This window comes from Patagioenas fasciata, chromosome 18 (genome assembly GCF_037038585.1).
Source record: "Patagioenas fasciata isolate bPatFas1 chromosome 18, bPatFas1.hap1, whole genome shotgun sequence".
Taxonomy (NCBI): Eukaryota; Metazoa; Chordata; class Aves; order Columbiformes; family Columbidae; genus Patagioenas; species Patagioenas fasciata.
Window position 1 is genome coordinate 4,307,959 of NC_092537.1, and position 10,481 is coordinate 4,318,439.

The following is a 10,481-nucleotide window of genomic DNA, read 5'->3' on the forward strand; positions in this document are numbered from 1 at the left end:
TGGGAGCATTTCCAACGCACATATTTGCTCGGACACCTCTGCACACCATTATCATCTTCTCTCCTGCCCTTGAGTGAGATTGACTCACTTCCATCTCTTCTGTTACTATGAAAAAGTGAACAGTAGCTACGAGCTGTCAATGAATTGGATTTCTTTTTCGCCTGTATGCATTTAATCCTTTTATCTATATACCTGACATAGCTCGTTTTATCATTCAAGTCATACTCATATTTTACAACAACTGTTGATTAATTTTTGCAGAAATTTATACCTGGCTTCTATGTTCTTTTCAATTTGATTAAGCAAGATGAATAACAAAATACAACAAGTTGGCTACATTTAATGCAATAACTATGACAAATTCCTTGAAAGTCCAAGTTCCAGAGATGCAGGCTTTCCTGAGTGCTTCTGCCATCAAGCACACACAGTTAAGACCCCTTTCTACATCTCATAAAGGCAAAAAGAACTCCTAAAAACGAACTTCACGCACTCCAATCAAAATGCCACTCAACTGCTGATTGAAATATCCTTCATTCAAATCAGAGTGAGTGCCTTTAATGGCTACCCAAATGGCTGTCAAATTAAATAAGAAACAAAATGCAAATAAATTAGCATTCCTAGCTACTGATACACTATAAATATTTATGAGGAAAAAAAGATGCTGTAATTTCAAATGATACCACAGGCCTATTTTGTACAAACAGTTAAAACAGTTATACATGCAATACTGTACTTTGCAATTTTTTTCCATTTCACATCACCATAATCACCTAATAAATATTTAAATGGACCCATTTGCTGTAACTATAAAAGAACCGTGTAAACTTGTTGTCATCTAGACACATAAGCCGCAGTGGAGTCAATGAATTTCAACAGTCACTTAATATTGCAAGCCACAAGCTACCTTAAACCTGCCAGCAACTGTCTGCCAGGAAGCTACTGTAGCACCACGGCTACCTCCTCCAACCCAAGACACGAGATTCATTATGAATGCTCGCATTGCTGCTCTAATTAGGCCTGGGAGAGGTTTAACAACCATGCTACAGTCTTGCTGCTGACAAATATAAAAATAAAGCCTTGTTCAAATTAGCAATGTGAAGTGAGAAGGCCTAGAAGCAGCAACTGTCTGACCAGTAGTGAAACAGTTCTAATCTATAGTGAGGTTATTTTGCTTCATAAACTGCTAGTATGTTACCTGCAGGAGGTCTCCCTGTAAAATGAATTATAGTAAGCTATATGTGATAATTAACCGTGCATTAGCAAATATCTTGAAACAGGGGGGCTCTGTTTTCTCTGTATTTTGACTAATAAAAGCATGAATTTGTTCAACAAATGATCATTTAGGTTGTGGAATGCTAAGCATATTGGAAGAACACAGTAAGCAATAGAATATTGTAGGTGGACTAACAGTTTCCTTACAAAAACAGGCTGTTTAATAGGCTGGCTCCATACTACGTTATTCACAGTACTAAAAACCACAGTGTTGGGAAGACAAATACAATATACATTTAAAATAATATAAACCTTGTACTCCTATTTACTTTTAAAATGCCATGAATGTGACAATAAAAAAAAATCCATAAGCAAACGTTTATTTCAGAAAGACAAAATCCCAAATGACTCTTTCCAGAATGTAAACAGATAGTGAGGCAATTGCTATGGTCATCTTCTCAAGAGGAGAAAAAAATGTAGCTGGGTTTAAAATAGTTTACATCACATGAATGTGAAGCAAGGTATTATCTATACTGCTTATCACAATAAAAATAAAGTGGTGCTATAATTTATTTTAGCTTCATTTGCATCTTATGAAAACACATTTAACCATAAGGCTTTATGGACCTGGACCAGCCGTATTCTTGGCTGGGAGTCAGGGGTCAGAGCCACTTCAGCATACACAGGTTGACAATCTGTACCTCTGTTCATACGGCATGGACTGGAGCTATAGCTTCCAAACTTCACAAGCTGCAACTCTTTCAACTGCAAGTAATCTCTCAGCTTTAACCAGACCCCATGTAGCAATGACTGATTCCAGCATTTGGCCTTATCATGGGAAGATACGCAGGCCCAGTGCTACCAGGGTCAACAGCAAGTAAAAAGATAAATTTGTGAACAATGTTTCAGCTCATGAATGTCAGCATTCAGAAACCTCTCAAAACTTTAAAGATCTTTGAAAGCGTTCTCTGACTAAATTTCAGATGAAGCCGAGGGCAGCGTTCACCTCTCATCTGTATCTTTCTGTTTCCTTCAGCCAGCAGAGCTCACCTGCCATGGAACACACAGCACATGTGAAGTACCAGGTCTGTCACTTCAGGACCCTGGGTCTACTCCAGCTGCGGTGGGAAGTATCAGCAAGATACCCCCAGATTTCTGAGGCAGGGAGTTATTGGTAAGATGCCAGAATTATGAACATGCAGCAGACATTCTGTCTTAGAGTAAGGCAGAATACTCAGAAAGTTGGTACCTGGAGAAAACAGAAGGGGTGTGAGCGCACCATCCTGTGATACGCAGTCAAGAGTCAATGCTTCTCATCAGAGCCTTGCAGCCTTGCTTTGAACACCCGTTTGAGTCAGCCAAAGCATACTGGCTTTCTCATGTCTACGGAAATAACGTTTTTTGGCAGCTAGTAGATGTACATGTAGCACATGCATGAAATATTTTCTTTTCTAGTAGTTCAATGATAGTTGACATCAAATTAAAAAGATGGGTCAACAACACGTTATTTAGAAAGCATATAGAAAGAAAATATGCGTTCTTCTTACAGAAAACACTATATATAATTAAAAGGTTACTACAAATGAGTGGCAAGCACATTTCTTGAAGTTTTCGTTTGCCTTTTTTTTTCTTTTTTCCCCAAAGGCTACAGGTTATTTCTCCTACTTACACCACAGAAAGACAAGAAATTATAAGAAACATCTTGCACTAATTTGGCAATCGTTACATTCCTCCAAAAGAGCACACAATTTTTGTCTTAAATTCGTAAGTGGCAATCACCTGGGAAAAGACAATGCGTTTGAGATTCTGTTTTTCCTGAAATCTCCATCAAAAACATGTTTGATTTATGTCCAAGAGCAATTTAAGAGTATAACATGTTATTTTTTAATGTTTCTCTATCTCAACAACATGATTGTTCTCCGCAAGCAAGGACATCAGATAATTTTAACTATCAGACTTCGAGAGTGACTACACGTATTCATACTATTACAGTTAATAAAGTTTACAAATCCAGTAACTCTTCTAAAATTTAATTTTCGAAACCAAATCCAAACCCCTAAAAGTTGTTTTTATCATTGCACTAACCTTCAGTTTTCTAAGGTAAATGAGAGCTTGGGAAGTAGTGTGCTGCAATTTCACAGTTGAATTGTATTTACAGACTTTCAGGCAGAGGGTAACATTGCCCCCTTTTGGAATTTTTAAGTCTAACAGTCTAAATAAAGAACTGAGTGCAAAGTATTCGGAATCCCAAATCAAGATTTGTATCTCAGGGATTATTTGTGCTTCATACTGGTGTGTTTTAGTGTTATTATGCATGTGGCTTCACGTTCCTTATTAAAGCAATAGGCATGAAAGAATTCAACTGCTCTTGCCAGCAACCACAAAGGCACAAAATCTCAAGTCATATAAAGGTAACACATGGAACCCTCCCAGGAATGCACTGGGAAAGATGGAACACACGAGGGCAACCCCCCTGCTCTGCTCTGTAGGAGAAACTTCAGAGAGAATAATCTATAATTACAGCGTACCATAAAGTAGCATTCTCTGATAAAATTCACAGAGAGCTTAGTGTTTTAAATACGAAATGAAACAACTGAATTTCTGAAAATAATCAGAACAGTTCTTCTGATTCTAGAATTAATTGAATAGCAAAAGCACTCTTGGTTTATTGATCTGGTGGCTGTTTGTTTGGTTTTTGACAGCTTTCGCACCTAAACTATGGTCTTTCATCAAGCGCACTAGTCCTTTAAGAGATGTTCATAACCACAACCAGAAAACGCACAGTAACCAGGAGTCTGAATGGAAATATGTATTTTCATTACAATCTTATTTTTGTTATTACAGGGCCATACTGCCAAATACATCCATAATAATCTGTTACTGTAAGCAGTGCAATTTAGTCCTTTTAAGCACTTAATGATCAGAATGATTTTGCAAATTAAGCATAATTAGTCTGTTGCTTGACCAGCACCTTCTAATTTTAGGAAGCTAATGTTTTTGCAATGTATGATTACATTATACATTACTTTCCTCTTTTTGTTCCAAAGCTAAAAAATATTCTGAACTTGTTTCAGTTCAGTTTGTTCCACATAACTTTGGCATTATGGCTCTAGATCACTGTTTCTTTCTTATCTTTGCACAGGTGGAGCACAGATGGACCCATACCATACCCATATCATGTTCTGTGTGTTGAAGTAGGGTGATATGAACACTGGTCTCCAGCAGACAGTGCCATGCAGAAGGAGTATGGGCACAGTCAAAGCTCTGAAACCAATAAATACCTCACCTGAAAGCCATCACCGCACAAACCTGTGTATGCCTTGGGCAGCATTTTTACACCTAGGTAATGCAGCCTCTGCTGATTTGAACGTAGGTGCACCCACTGGTAACGAGGCACCACAAAACACTCTCAAGACCAATGATGTACAGCAAGAAGAGGAGGTACAGGCCACAACTTACATTTTTTTGTTACCTATGTGTTTTTTTGGAAAAAGGGATACGGCTCTACCTCCAGCTGGCACTTCTCTCAAGTGGAAAACTGCCTGAACTTAGTATGCAAAGGCATTAATAACGTTTTGCCACAGCACAGACTAAAAAATTGTACTTCCCCTGTCTGCCAGTCCAAATAGAAAAGCAAAGACATGGTGTAACATTTCAGCCCCAAACTCCAAGGAATATAACATTTGTTTTTCCATCTTACTGCAATCAAAATTATATCACCAGAGGCTATTGTCTTCCAATAACTTACGTATAGTTCAGTCAACTAAACCAGGATTAGACAATAATACTGGTTTATACAATACAGCGCACTTGAGCATCAGTACTGATCTTATACCCTGAGCGCAACGCTACAGAGCAATGTTCATGTGGATGCTATAAAAATATCATTGTGCCAATGAACTTCAAAGCAAGCGCACCAGAAATAGGCCACATCCCTCATATTTCATTTTTTTAAAAATAAAAAAAGCTACCAGTAACATTGTTTCCTGTGGTTAATATTGTAATATTCTTAATCTCTTAGATATCAAACTTTGAAGAGTGTGATGAAAGTGATCCGTATCATTTACATACACTTTATCTTTGCTTCGCAGTAAATGGATTATTACAATATTGAAGATTAGATATTATTAATTTTTATGTTTTCACGAAACAGCTGGAGTCCCACCTCTCCTGAGTAAAAGTCAGGGTAGAGCACCAAGTGTGACAAGATGAACTGCAATGTAACTTTCCAGACTGTTTGCTCAAGTTGTTTAATGCCCTGTGCATTTCTGTTGAGGAAAAGCAAGAGCTTAAGTTGAATTATGTCCTTGCTGCTTTCAAAATACTTTAAACAGTTACTTAAACTGCAGCCAGTGTGTCATGCATTCCAGTACAGAATATAAGAATCTATGCATTTAGTGTCACTGTAAGACTTTTACCTAGAGTTTTCCTCTCAGTGCCATGAATCATAAGGAAGGAATGCACGCTCTGATCATGCTAATTAGCTTACTAAACATGACTTCTAAAGAGATCCCTTTTATGTGTCCTCAAGGATGCTTAAAAGCCATTTTATTAAGAGAAACGCTTGGTTTCCTTTACTGGCACATTCATTGGACCAAAAGGCTCTCATGAAGTAATCTGTAGCTGTCTTGATATCTATATATGGAAGAAGAATACCGCAGCAAAACATACATTCTATATTCAATGATCACATTTTGCTAAAAATGTTATAGTCACTGAAAGATACTCTACAAGGATAATGGTAGGAGAAGGAGAAAATTCACTCATGCTTTTAGAAAACTTAAATAGGAACTTCACAGGGCATACTTCTTTACACATAAAAGGCATGAACCAGCGCTCTGGCTCTCTCCACTTAATTCCGTGCTTTTGCTTTCCCTCTTTGCTGTTAATGAAGGACACTGAGGAGCACTGCCAACTGATCTATGGTTTTGTTCATGATTTTTGACATAAATTCTTCCCATTCTGACATCAACTCCCTTATTACGGACTGGGGCCTTGACATATACAAAGTCTTAATCGTTAGTACACAAGCTGCTTGGGTGGGAGGTTGGCCCAATATCCCCCCCTACTGCTGCCATCAGGCCTTCTCTGTTAATTCTTCAGCAACACCTACATGAGAAACAGGTTCTATCTGTTTCTTGGTATGTTCTCATGAACTTTCTCTTCCTTCTCAGGGTTCTAAGGGTAGAAGTCATCACACTTGAAATGAACCCAGCATCACCACATAGGAGCAGTCACCAGAACGGTGCTACTTGTAGGACAGGTAGGAATTCTGTTGGCTTATTTGTTTAGAAGGAAAAAACTCTCCATCATTGGCAAATCTATTATGGAACCCGACTGAAGCATGTGACTGGACTGATACAATGCAACAGAATCCCAGTAAGCTTAACAGAGAATTATTTGAAAATACTTGAAAGACTCTTTGTGAGTGTAGGAGAGAATGCTTATTATGTGCTTCCATAATGACATATTTCATCCAGACTTAGAATCTGTTGAGTAAATCCCAAAGCAATTTATGGTTTCTCTAAAGCGATTCCCACACTCCCCAATTGTTCTTCAGGCAGCCAAAGGCCATGTAGCACAGAAGCAGCTGGAGGCTGCAGAATGTTTTCATCTGACTTGTTGGTGAGTTTCCATTGTGCTTTTTTAAAAGTTGAAGACAGCGGATACACAACTGGGCTCACAAATATATCCCAATGCTGAAGACTCGTTATAAGAGATAGAATAAAAAGGATTGAAAGCTGTGTTTTCAATACAAAGCTTTCTTGCATCTATCAGACATCAACTCAGCTAGCTTGCCTGTGTTTACAATTCCCCACCTTTTTTCTAATGCCAGTTAAAAGAGATCTAACAGTGTTTGGAACAAGCCAAACAATCACGATCAGTGACTTTGAGTCACAAAGCATATATTCTGTGAAAGTGGGGGGAACATAGCAGAACGCCGCATGCATCACGATTATTAAGTACTCTGCACAGAAATGTCGGTTCTAAGGGATATATTTTCTGCTGGTGTAAGAAGTGCTCTGAAGTAATAACTTACACTAATAAATGCCATAATAACTGAATAGTAGGCCAAATATGTGGCAACTCATTTGACACAAACCCAATCAGCAAAATTTCAGTAAAGACACAGTGTAATTGGACATATCATCACACTGAAAACAAAGGAAATAGGGATTAATTCCTCAGGGAATTACTGACTACCCTCTGTCATAGCTTGTATTGAGTTCAGTGCAAAGTTCTAGGTAAGTTCTTCAGAGACCTTCCTTATCATGAGCTTAAAACTGCTATCTTTCAAAAAAGAAACCCATACCGCTTCATTGAGTATGTCGAAAGAGTACAGACAAGAATGTCACGCTGCTTCTAAGACAGTCAAGTAAGCAGTAACATGCATGCGCAGGCCCAGGCTTTCCATCAGGAGGAGCAATCTCCATGAGAATATTTAGTTATGTGAATCACTATTTATCTAGAGCCTCTGACAAGATACAGCCAAATCAAATTCTTCCAGAGAAGATACAGTCATGCTAAGTTATACCACTGTTTTTCACTTCGAAAAGACATCATAATCATTTTATGAAACATGCAAAAACTCTGCCCTTGTGCAGTGCTGCAGTTGCCCATAAATATGTGAAAAGCTGGAAGTGCTGTTGCTATAGCTTTGAATTCATTGCTATTGCGTGTAAAACACACTGAGAAAAAGTTGCAGGTTAATGCCAGGTTTCAGAAAATTCAAATGATCCTTTTTTAATTCTATTTGTCATGGCAGTCTGAGGTTGGGAGCACAATGCACAATTTCTTCATCTTCCACTGGCTGGAGCCCATTTGTCCCTTTCAAAACTGGTCCAATACAGTTTTTGGTAATGCCGAAATTTACTTATTCTTTAGTTATCAGAAGCAAATACACACATCCCTTTTTGCTGAGGGTCAAAAGAAAAAAACCTTTTCATAAACAACAGTCTGTCTCAGACTGTCATAAAACTCCATCCATACTCACTCCAGGTTGCCAATTTTTAGTACTGGGGTTGCTCATGCGTAAATGCAGAACAGTTATTGCTATTAACACCCTCCCATAAACCGAGTCTTGAACAGAACAGTGAAAATATGAACAGTTCCACAAATAGAAATTATAAACACCTAGTCTTAAATAAGGCAATTAGTTGTTTATAAGTATGTCCCATTAAAAGGTATTGACCACAGAATGAAAGTATCGGTATATACTTGGATTAAAATATCAGCATATAGTTGGAAAGCAAAACAAAACTGTTTTTTCCCCTATAAATATTTGAAATTCCATTCTTCAAACAAAATATTCCACATATTTAGAGAACAGGAAAGAAATAATCTAGTTATGCATCACATTAAAGGAAATGCAATTTTCATTCGTCAAAGGTTAAAAATTGTGTCCAGAAATGCATAAAGAAATCTGTTCATCAGATAAGTGAACTATGTAAGAAATCATTTGAAAATACTTACATAGAGTGGGTCCAGTTTGGTTTTTACTTCTGCTGTTATTCAAGCCTCAGCTGAAACAAGCTGTCTTTGACAGATGCATTTCCTCAGAGCTGCTTTGTCTGTCTGCAATTCCCTAGATGAACACTGTTCCAATAATTTATATCACTATCGGAGTTCTGTTGCTCCCCTAACGCAGGCAGCACGTCTGCTCTGTCGTCTCCCTCTTACTGAGCTTCTGCAGGAAAGAAACAATAGACGAGGAGCTGACAACTGATAGTATCCAACTACTCAAGGAAAAGCAACCTGAGACCATGAAGTAACACATTAGACTGTAACAGTATACTACAGCATGTCATCTGTCCTCCGATGGCATTTTGAACCTCCAGCGAAACTATAAAATACTTCTAATAAGCTTGTGAGGGTACAACATTAGAAAAGGATTTTTAAACAATCAGTATTATGAATATCATGACTTTCAAAAGGTAGATGCTAATTTAAAATGATACTATGTCTTAATAAAAATTCTCAATTTCTCCTTACCTGGAGAACAGCAAAGGCTGAAATAATCCTGACAGATAATATGTTCTGCTTCAATGAGTTAAATTATATTATTGATATTAGAACCATAATGCTGACAATTATGTTGCATGAGGATTATCTAAACTGTGTAACTGTTTAGATAATATATGTTTTGTTTAGAAGAAATAGCAGGAAATAATTTCAATGTTCTGATGAAGGGCCATCTTTTTAATACAGCTTCCTAAATTTATTCTAGTGTATGAGACACCTTCATTACAATAACTTCTTTGGTGAAACAAGTGACCGGATGAATTGTAACCTTAATCTTCAAGGCAAGTTCTTCACCAAAAAGAGAAGTCTCCACAAGATTTAGTTATATGAATCAATAATAATTCCCACAAGCCTACTAATTTATACAGTGGTGAATTTTGTTCTGTGTAAAGGAGTTCATAGAAATCTTATCAGATAGCTAAGGCTAAGAAAATATTCTATTTGGATGGAGAGTTCAGGTAAGAATTTAAATCTCCATTAGAAAATAACCAATGCACTAGCATCTATTAATAACCACAAAAACTACTGGAAGAGGCAGTTCCATCACTACTTTTCTAGTGTTCAGTAAATGTCATTTTTACAGACAGGACTCAACATTTTTAACACTTACTTTACAGCCTCCCCTGGGATGGTATATACTGCTGCCAACTCAGCACCACTTCCTGACCCTTTAAGGGAAAAAAGAAAGAAATGTTAAACACAGTGGCAGAAGAAAAGTTTAAGTGCCTCGATTCATTTTTCCAAATTGGAATTCAGATAACACAGTTTTTATAAGAGGGCATAACCTTTTTGAAGTGTAACCAATGAGCCGGAATTTCTGCCCCCCCCACCTCCTTGCAGAATACACAGGATGAGAATTTGGACCTTTGAAGCATTTATATCATAGGGAAGAAAGAATCACCTAAAGACAGAAAGCACATAAGGATATAAATGCAACAAGAAAATGCATCTTAAAACAAGATCCTGCCTAATAGTCCCCAAATATGGTGCCCTGATGCCAGAAGTCCATAAGGACATAAAGCAAAGACGTCATGGAGCCAGACTAAAACCACTTATTACCATGACCTGATTCACATGGCAGTGCTGGAGAGCAAGGGGACAAAATAATGATGGCTACAAGGCTTTAAGCGTGACCTTCCATGGACAAGCCCAGCTGGCAAGGTGTTGTTCGCACCCTCCTGGGCAGATACTGAGCTGGACGAGAAGGGAGCAAAAAGGAATCTGGTGGCAACTTCATTGTATGCCGT

The 10,481-nt window shown here is 37.8% G+C and overlaps 1 protein-coding gene across 1 annotated transcript in view; it reads right to left on the minus strand.

Annotated features, from left to right (window-relative positions):
- ANKFN1 (ankyrin repeat and fibronectin type III domain containing 1) overlaps positions 1–9,897 on the minus strand; it is a 110,656-nt gene extending 100,759 nt beyond the window's left edge. Inside the window, exons 1-2 of the mRNA XM_065852535.2 lie at positions 9,845–9,897; positions 8,686–8,899 (exon numbers count right to left, since the gene is read on the minus strand). The gene's annotated coding sequence lies outside the window, so the exon portion shown is untranslated. The remainder of the gene's footprint in view (positions 1–8,685; positions 8,900–9,844) is intronic.
- Between the last annotated feature and the right edge of the window lie 584 nt (positions 9,898–10,481).